This window comes from Coenobita brevimanus, chromosome 114 (assembly GCF_032717465.1).
Source record: "Coenobita brevimanus isolate Jiangsu-jjx chromosome 114, ASM3271746v2, whole genome shotgun sequence".
Lineage (NCBI taxonomy): Eukaryota > Metazoa > Arthropoda > Malacostraca > Decapoda > Coenobitidae > Coenobita > Coenobita brevimanus.
The window spans coordinates 9,101,095-9,110,516 of record NC_137067.1 but is presented as its reverse complement, the minus strand read 5'-3'; the positions used below and the strand labels follow the sequence as shown (position 1 = coordinate 9,110,516).

Sequence of the window (9,422 nt, the reverse complement as noted above, 5' to 3'; positions counted from 1 at the left end):
TTTTACTTATTTATTTTTTCTTTGGTGGTCCTATGCCTCCTTACGGATTAACGCTTTATATTATCTGTTTCACTTTTACCACATGCTTGTTTGCCATTTCTCTCTTACTTCATATAACCTATTAAATAAATTTTGAGGCATCAGCAAAATCATACATGTGATCTCAATCACTAGGCACATAAACCATTACTGTACTCATTTGGGACAGACTGACAATGTTTTTCAAATACAAAAATTACTATATATTATTTTTTTAAATAACATGAATACTCTTCATTTTTGCCATTTAATACCATTTTGATATAGGACCCTTAGGAAAGGCCCTTCATTAGCTTTAAGCATACGGACGGAGGTGTTACAATGCCTCCATGTCACAAAGAATACAATCCCTAATCTTACAGTCCTTCAGCCCTAACTCCGGTTTTCAACTGATCACCTCCACAACACCATGTCCACTGCCAACTGGATTTTTTTTTTTTTTTTTGCATTTTCAGGAGAATCGCAGACATCACTAAGCTTTCAGTTCCGGGTGAGCCAAAACCTAATTTCCAGTATTATCCCAAGTGTCTGTGCGGCTGTATATCGGGCACTGCAGCCAAGGTACTTGAAGCTCCCAGAGACACCGGCAGAATGGAGGAGAGTGGCAGCAAACTTTTGTCGACAGTGGAACTATCCTCTCTGTGTAGGGGCAGTGGATGGGAAGCGTGTGTTGATTGAAAAACCATCAAATACTGGCTCAGAATTCTTTGATTACAAAGGGAACTTCAGCATAATCCTCTTGGCCTTGGTGGATGCTGAATGTAGGTTCCTGTATGTTGATGTAGGAACAAATGGTAGGGCAAGTGATGGAGGTGCTTGGAATAAATGCACTTTGAAGGAGAAGCTGGAAAATGGTGAGCTTGGACTACCTCCTCCGACAAATCTACCAAATTCTGAGTTAAGTGCACCGTTTGTCATTGTGGCCGATGATGCATTCCCTCTAAAAACATATATGATGAAACCTTTTCCAGGCAGGGATTTATCTGATGAAAAATTAGTCCACAATTATAGGCTTTCAAGAGCACGAAGAGTATCAGAAACTGCTTTTGGAATCCTAGTGAGTCGATTCCAGATATTCAGGCAGCCAATTAGGACATCACCAGAGAGGGTGAACCAACTTGTATTGGCTGCTGTAGCATTACATAATTACCTCCGCACAGAGTCAAGGCAGAATGATGCCCCACCTGAGCTACTAGACAGAGAGGATTTTCAGGGGAGGAGGGTAGTTCCAGGAGAGTGGCGAAATGCTGTGGGCAATGGCATGGAGAACCTGCAACCTCTAGGGCGACGACCTTCGAGAGATGCCATGGAGGTGCGAGACACCTTCTGCACATATTTTAACAATGAAGGCAGTGTACCATGGCAAAATGCAATGGCCTTGTTGCACTGATTTTGTGCAGAAGGTGTTGTAGATGATAACCACACTGTGCTGTCCTCTGACTAGGTACACCTGTCTCTGAGTAGGGCATTTGGTTTGTGTGTGTGTGTGTCCAATTTATTACTGTAAATGCCTTTTTTTTTTTTTTTTTTTTTTTTTTAGTACAGTTTGATGTCTCCCCAGATTAATTGTATCTGTTAACTTATGTTAGCCAATGTATGTAATACGATCTGGGATGTAATTTGCAAAATTTTTGGCACCTGTGTATGACTGCACTGAGTTTCTGTATATGCCATTCAAGTCTTTGGTTTATGTATTTATGTACAGTATACGCCATTATCCCCACACTTCTCAGGGATATTATTTGATGAAATATGTTTATTTACTTTGCATGGGACTGCTGTTCAAGTCCTGGGCTATGCATTCTTTGTGTGTACTTTTACACCCATTAATGTTGTCTTCAGTAATTGCCTTGCCGAGCTGACTTACATTTTGGATGAAGTCCTTGGCCTATGTATTAATGCATATGGCATTACACCCACACTTTTCTGGGATGATATCTGGTGAATATTTAATTTGTGGGTATGGGACTATGCCATTCAAGTCCTTGGCTTTGTACTTTTATGTGTGCTGTCATACCCTTTGAAGTTGTCTTCAGTACTTGGCTTGGTGACGTTATTTACATTTTGAACCTTGATATCATGTGTGAATATTTTTTCTTTACTGTATACTTTGCTTATTGTATATACACATAAAATTATTCTCAGTGGGGTTTTTGCACATACATTACTTTTAAACGTGATTTGGAAAAAAGAAGCTTTTCTTCACTTTCATGACACATTTTTTTCAATATTAGTAGAGCAGGTTCATTAAATGTCTGCAAGAGGTAATGTGTGAAAGGTGAAACAAGTTGGGGCACAAATTAATGGAGAGTTAAGAGACTGGAGACTTGAAACATGTGGATGATGGGAAAGGTGGTTCCCTGTAGTAAGGTTATGATTGAGGTTTCGTAATGACCAGCACATCGTGTTTGTGTGTGTCCATGTTATGAAAAGTGGCAAGCCAGAATTTGGTGGTCACCATATTTGCTTAATATCTCTTAGTGGGTACCGTGCACTGGGGGATTTTGGAGTGAACATTGTAGAATATTTCAGTCAAAGAGAAATTCATATGCACAAACTGATTTGACCTCACAACTCATTCACTGCAACTTTTATGACCATTCATTTAACAGGATAAGGTAATTGTGTCAATTATTGTCATTTCTTTATTGGTGTAAGAAACAGACTAGGAATAAGGAACTGCAATACATAGTCTAAAATATAAAATCACAAGTAAATTGGAAATGCATGTAAAAAATAAAATACTCTGAACAATAAATAGAATAAATATCCTGTATTAGATATACATATCTAGACATAAACTTTGTCATAAAATAAATATACTGTGTGAGGAAACATTAGGATCCTAGTAAAGCATGATTCTTTGGAAGGTAGATACCTGATACTTGAGATCTGGTGAAATTTTATAATCATCATCATCTTCAGGTCCTCCTTTCCCACCCTAGGGCAGGGTCAGGATATTGTCTAACAAAATATAAATTGAAACATCTAGTAATAATGGCATATCATAATGTACTATTTCTGTTTATTCCATATTTACTACAAAGAAGTTCAAATATATCAAATGCCATTGCCATCTGCTTATGTAGTGGGCGATTTTTAAAAGCTTCTTTTAACAAAGAGAACATAGCATATGCCACTCCATTTCCTTCCTGTTGTGTAATCGAAGCTTGCATTATTGATAATGCTGCTGCTGCTGGTGACTGCTGAGGATGCGTTTCTTCAGGAACTCTGGGACTTCCTTTTCGCTTTGCAGCAGAAGCTACGTGAGGATGACTATTCGGGTCTTCAAGTCGCAGCCGCTTGCGGGTGACCAGTGGGGAGAACAAAGATTGACCTTCCTCCTGTGGAAAAGTAGACTGGCTGGCTGCTGATGAGGCCACTGGTCCATCAGCCAGGGGTGAATCCACCTCTGTTGAAGGCAGTGGTTGGCTACATGATGGTGAGCTTTGTGACGTTAAGCGATGAGTCAGGGAATCACCATCTTCAACAAAATTGTCGTACACAAGGCCCGACCCATCAATCACGTCATCCTCCTGGGAAAAACAGTAATTAGACAACTTACATTCAACTCTGGAACACATCCATGCATGACAATGCTTCCATGCAAAGATGTGTCGGTTACTGGCATTTTAACATGAAGATGCAATCATTATACAGTTTTAACAAGACAGAAACTTCTTTATGCTTAGAATCAGGAAGTGTTGATTGGAGAATATATTATCTTAAAGTTCCCTGCATGGGTGCAGGATGAATGAAATGTACAAAACAATGACTAATACCCTGTATTAGGTACAATAAGGCGAGCTGATAAGCATAAATGATAATTTGTGTGAAAGTGAAATGTTACCTGATCATCAGTGCACTGCTGGCTTGGCTGAAGTGGCACTATCTTGTCCGTGGAAATACAGGGCCCAGGAGTCACTTGATCTATGAGGAACAAGAAGTGGTCAAACAGTGGCCATTTGGAACTGATGGCCCCCGAGCCACTTTTAGGACGTTTAACTCGGTTATATTCCCTCGTGAATGCCTTCTTAAGGTTCTGCCACTTAAGCATGACACACTCTGGAAAGAGGAAAAGTAAAACGTCTGGTTTAGTATAAGCAGCAAAAGACCCTTAATAGGTCACTTCTGACTGTTACAGTTTTAGTCTGCTGCAATCAAAATGAGCAGAAGCCCTTGTAGGAGGCAGATTGAAGTAAGCATCATAACCTTTGGGTAATTCTTTACCAAACGGGCGTGGTGAATCCACCTACACGACAGCAAACTCACGATCTCAGAGTATGTAATTTTGGTACTTAAGCAACTTATATTGTTAACTGTTCCGAGGTGACTGCGACAAGTGAATGGAAAAAGACAAAAAATACCTATGGGTATTTAAAGAAGTTGCCTGCGGCAATGTTTACCGATGCATCAGTGTATCCCATGTCAAAGCACTGGAAAACTTAATGATTTTAACAAAATAATCCAGCCTAACCTCACTTGAGTTTGGGAGCCAGCTTTTGAATTAACGCCCATTAGGAACAATAAATATAGTTGGCTACCGGCAGACGACGTCGGCCGGATATTTATGCATTCAAATTTCTCATTTAAAGCTTTCAAAGGTATGTTTATTAAAATCACCAGTATCTGTGGCATTTCAGGAATAATATTAACCTGTGAAATACACATTTCAAGAGGAAATATGGAAAGGCACTGCCCATTTGGTAAAGAATATAAAATGAATTATTAAATCCACTCCTTCATTATCCACTTGCAGTGAATGTGTTCTACAATAGAAGGGTTTGCAAATATACTAAAACTATAGGCTGCACATTTAACAACACCTGAAATCCAGTTGTGGCTTTGCAAAATATTAATCTATTTCATCGCTGTATTGAATATACCCATCACACAGAATAAACTGCATGATAATGCAACATGATATAAAAAATGTGCTGTTGTTCAATTTGCAACTGATACTGAAAATTATTTACCTCGTGTAACCACTCCAGCATCAGGAAACTGGTGAGTGATGAGTCCTGCTATGACCCCAAACTGGTGTCTTTTGAGGGTGTTCTTCTTGAAATCGGGATCTCTGCAGTGCCACAGAGCCGGACAATCCCTAACTTGCTCAGTCAAAAAGACTTCAGCCTCCCTTGACCAAATATACTGCTGGTGGCCTTCCATGCTGTTATGTGTGGACTATCTTGATGATGTTTTCCACCGTTCTGCCTTCTTCCCGAGTATGCCATTCTAACGTGCGCGGGCCTCTCTTGTAAACAATCAATCGACATTCCATCATAATTAACACATTTTGGTGTATCTTACAATTTTTTATGACAAATAGAAATATTACAAGTCGTATGATAAAAGATTATACTAAGTCTACTGATGGTTATGAATTAATTATAATATAATATAATATAATTCATCAACTGACTACAGAGTTCAAGATAGCAGATGACACACGCTACCTGGCCACAGCTACATGTAAACTCCATAGAGAAGAAGGAGACTACCGAGTCGTGGACGTCCACGGTCACCGTGGACGTCCACGAATGGGTCAGGCGGCCTTCCACTCGTGGATGTCCATGACCCTCCCGCGAGGGCAAGTTTGGACGTCCACGGCCAGTTTGGACGTCCACGAGTCTCCCGTGTGATAGCCCCTTAAGATGGAGACGGGTGATCCGCTGTGGCTACCCCTAAGAGGAGAGCCGAAAGGAGAAGAAGATATATGTATGTATATATAATAGAGAATGAGAGAGAGAGAGAGAGAGAGAGAGAGAAATCTGTCTATATCTATATCTATATCTATCTATCTATCCATCTATCTGTCTATCTATATATCTATATTTATATCTATCTATCTATCTATCTATAGGGCTGAGTGCAGGAAGGGCCAATGTCAAAAATCGCTCATATGGAGATAAGGGTACCAGGGAACTTGTAAAATAAAGGTCTTTCAGTGCTACAAAGGCCAATGTCGCCACAGTCTTAGGGAGGATGCTATAAAACAACTAGAAGACGGACCACGGAAACTTGCGCCTAAAATGCTGAAGGACCTGATTGATCATCCTCTGATTTCAGCTGGAAGTAGACATTCCTACAGGAGCTTACAGGCAGCAGATGGTGTAGAGGTTGATTATTTAGATGATGACACCAGAGTGCAATTTCTTATTAGTCTTTGAATACCAAAAAATTATTCTTTATTTTTTTTTTTCAATTCAGGAATGATTTTTATGAAAAAATATATAATTCTCAAATTTTTCTTTATAAACAAAGGAAAAAAAATAAGGAAATTACACTTAATATTCGGTTTAAAACATGCAACAATAATTTTATTTTAAAAATGTGCTAATCATTACAGAATGAGAAAAAAATGTCATAGGAAAATACTCTTTACATATATATATATATATATATATATATATATATATATATATATATATATATATATATATATATATATATTCACAATGCAAAACAGCTTTTAGTTACTGATAATGGCAATATGTGATTGGTACTTGGCTAAACAACAATGAAAAAATTACTTTTATGGCTATTCTTCTTACCTGAATGTTAGTAAGGTCTGCAAACTTTTAAATGTATTTCTCTCAAAACTTCATTTTTTGACAATGGTCCTTCTTGCATTCAGCCCTATATATATATATATATATATATGGTGGAGAGTGGAATCTGAAGCAGCTGCTGTTTGCAGATGATACTGCACTGGTGGCTGATTCAGAGGAGAGATTGAGACAGTTGGTAGAGGAGTTTGGAAGGGTGTGTGAAAGGAGGAAATTGAAAGTAAATGAGAATAAGAGTAAAGTGATGAAGTGTACGAGGTTGGTAGATGGTAGGGGGATGAATATAGCTTTGAATGGCGAGTTGCTTGAGGAGGTAGAGTGTTTTAAATATCTAGGGTCACATGTTGCTGTGGATGGAAGAATAGATGCAGAAGTGAAGTTCAGAATAAATGAAGTAGGAAAGGTGCTGGGAGGAATGAAAAAAGTGTTTAGATGTCGTTCGCTTAGAATGGATGTAAAGAGAAGGCTGTATGAGGGTGTTGTGGTAGCGACTGCGTTATATGGGGCTGAAACATGGAATATGGGTGTAGCAGAGAGGAAAAGTTTGAATGTAATGGAGATGAGGTGTCTGAGGAGTATGTGTGGAGTGACGCGTATGGATCGAGTGCGAAATGATGAAGTGCGAAGGAGAACTGGAGTTGTTCGGGAGATGGCTGGTAGAGTTGAGCAGAGGGTGTTGCGATGGTTTGGGCATATGGAGAGAATGGATAATGAGAGATTGGTGAAAAAGATAACTAGATCTGATGTGAGAGGTGTAAGGCTGAGAGGAAGACCACGAATAGGATGGATGGACAGTGTGAAGAGAGCGTTGGATGCGAGAGGGATGTCTGTTGAGCAAGGAAGAGTGGCTGTGCGTGACAGAAATAAATGGAGAGAAATTGTGAATGAATAAGTGATGACGCAGCCCTGAGGGGATATTCTCCCGCATTTGGTCTGATCAGCTAGTCAGGTCAGGTGCGGGTAAGGGGATGGGTCTGTTATGATGTGGCACGGGTAAACCAGCTCTGCTGTCGGGCCCTGCTACGGATGTCACTGATTGCATTGCGCAGTTGACCCTTGTGCGGTGTAGTGCGGTGAGGATCTGTCCGTTCTCCCCTTGGGGCTAAGATGCAAATGAATGTGTTTGAATGGATGAGTAAATGGGGAGTGTGTTGTCCTGTCTCGGCTACCTCCCTTTCCTTGGGGGAAGCAGCCTAGGTATATATATATATATATATATATATATATATATTCGTCATTCATTCATTGCCAGACGCCATGTATCCCAAACAGGGTGGCCAAGGGCTTAAAGTTTATTGTTTTACAGGGAGGGGCACTAATCCTCCACCAACCCCACTTGACACGTAGGGAGAACGTTATGCCAACAGCATCTGGTATTCCCAGGCGGTCACCCATCCAGGTAGTAACCAGACCCAACGTTGCTTAACTTCGCTGATCGGACGGGAAGCGGTGTACTCAGCGTGGTATGGCCGTTGGTATATATATATATATATATATATATATATATATATATATATATATATTCAGGAACGTTAGGAAAAACACAGGTGAGAGGCTGGAGTATAGTCTCTAACGTTTCGACCACAGGACTTTATCAAAGAGAATCCTACATTCGGACTGGCGGGAGCTATTTAAGTACCCGTGGCATCTCCCCTTCTTGCTCTCTGTCCACTCACCCCATGACCTGACCTGCCTTCGCCGCCTCTCCCGTTGGCTAATTCCGCGCTGGGCTTCGTCCAGCAGAGAAAGCCGTCACGATGGCTAGTTTTGCTGCCCTTGTTTGCACAAATATGAGCTGCTTCCTTTGCCCTCCTTACACATTTATTTAAACCCTTGTGTATTATTTGTGCCTCCTCCCAACTGGGCAAGTGATTATACACATCCTAAACTCCCTATAAAATTAACTTGTCAGTAAGGAACATTCATATATTGACACACACACACACATTATATATATATTCTACTGCTGATCAAAGGCCTCCCCCAACCTTCTTCATGATTTCCTTGACTGAGCCAATCATTGCCAAATTCTGCCTGCAGATTTCTCTATCTTATCTCTCCACCTCCTGTCTGGTCTTTTTTTATTTATTTATTTATTTTTTGCTACGCTTGAAGTTTCTTCGAATCTAGTCAATCAGCCTCTTGTTCCATCGGTTGTCACTTATTTTTGTTATATGACCTGCCCATCTCCATTTCTGTTCTTTTATAAGTTCAATTATGAATTTGTATTTGCTCTCTCACCCAAGTTTATCTCTTCCTGTCTCTCAAAGATGTTCCCAACAATGACCTTTCCTTTGCTCATTGAGAACGGACTGGTTGATTTTCCATCGATTTTGTCAGTTTCAAGGTCTCATACCCGCTCGTTACTGCTGGGATTATGCATTCGTTATTTACTTTTCGTTTCATACATACTGGCAACCTACCTTTCATGATGTCTCTATTTTAAACGAGAGTTTTCCACCCAACTGCAATGTTTTTTTTTTTTTTTTTTTTTTTTTTTTTTTTTTTTTATAGTCGCTATCATGGTCTTTATTTAGTTCTATTTTTTTTTGTCCCAAGTAATTGTACTCCTCAACTACTTCAAGAATTTCTTTGTTTCTTTGATGACGCTCTCTTTATTTGGGTTTGTTCAGCAGTGGACTTGCAATGGCTGATGATCATACATTGTTATGGGTATATATTACGGTGCACACTTAGCCTCTTATCAATCACCAAAAGGGTAGGGTAAAGCTCACATGAAAACTAACTTACTTTACACTCCAAACAAAGTCAGGTTCGTATATCAAAAGTGGATTCACATAGGCCTCAGAAGAA

General features: G+C 39.7%; 1 non-coding gene across 1 annotated transcript; it reads right to left on the bottom strand.

Moving 5' to 3' along the window:
- Positions 1–7,966: 7,966 nt before the first annotated feature.
- On the bottom strand, positions 7,967–8,085 carry LOC145418505 (5S ribosomal RNA). The gene has a single exon (XR_013900712.1). It is a non-coding gene; the product is annotated as a 5S ribosomal RNA (ribosomal RNA).
- Positions 8,086–9,422: the final 1,337 nt, after the last annotated feature.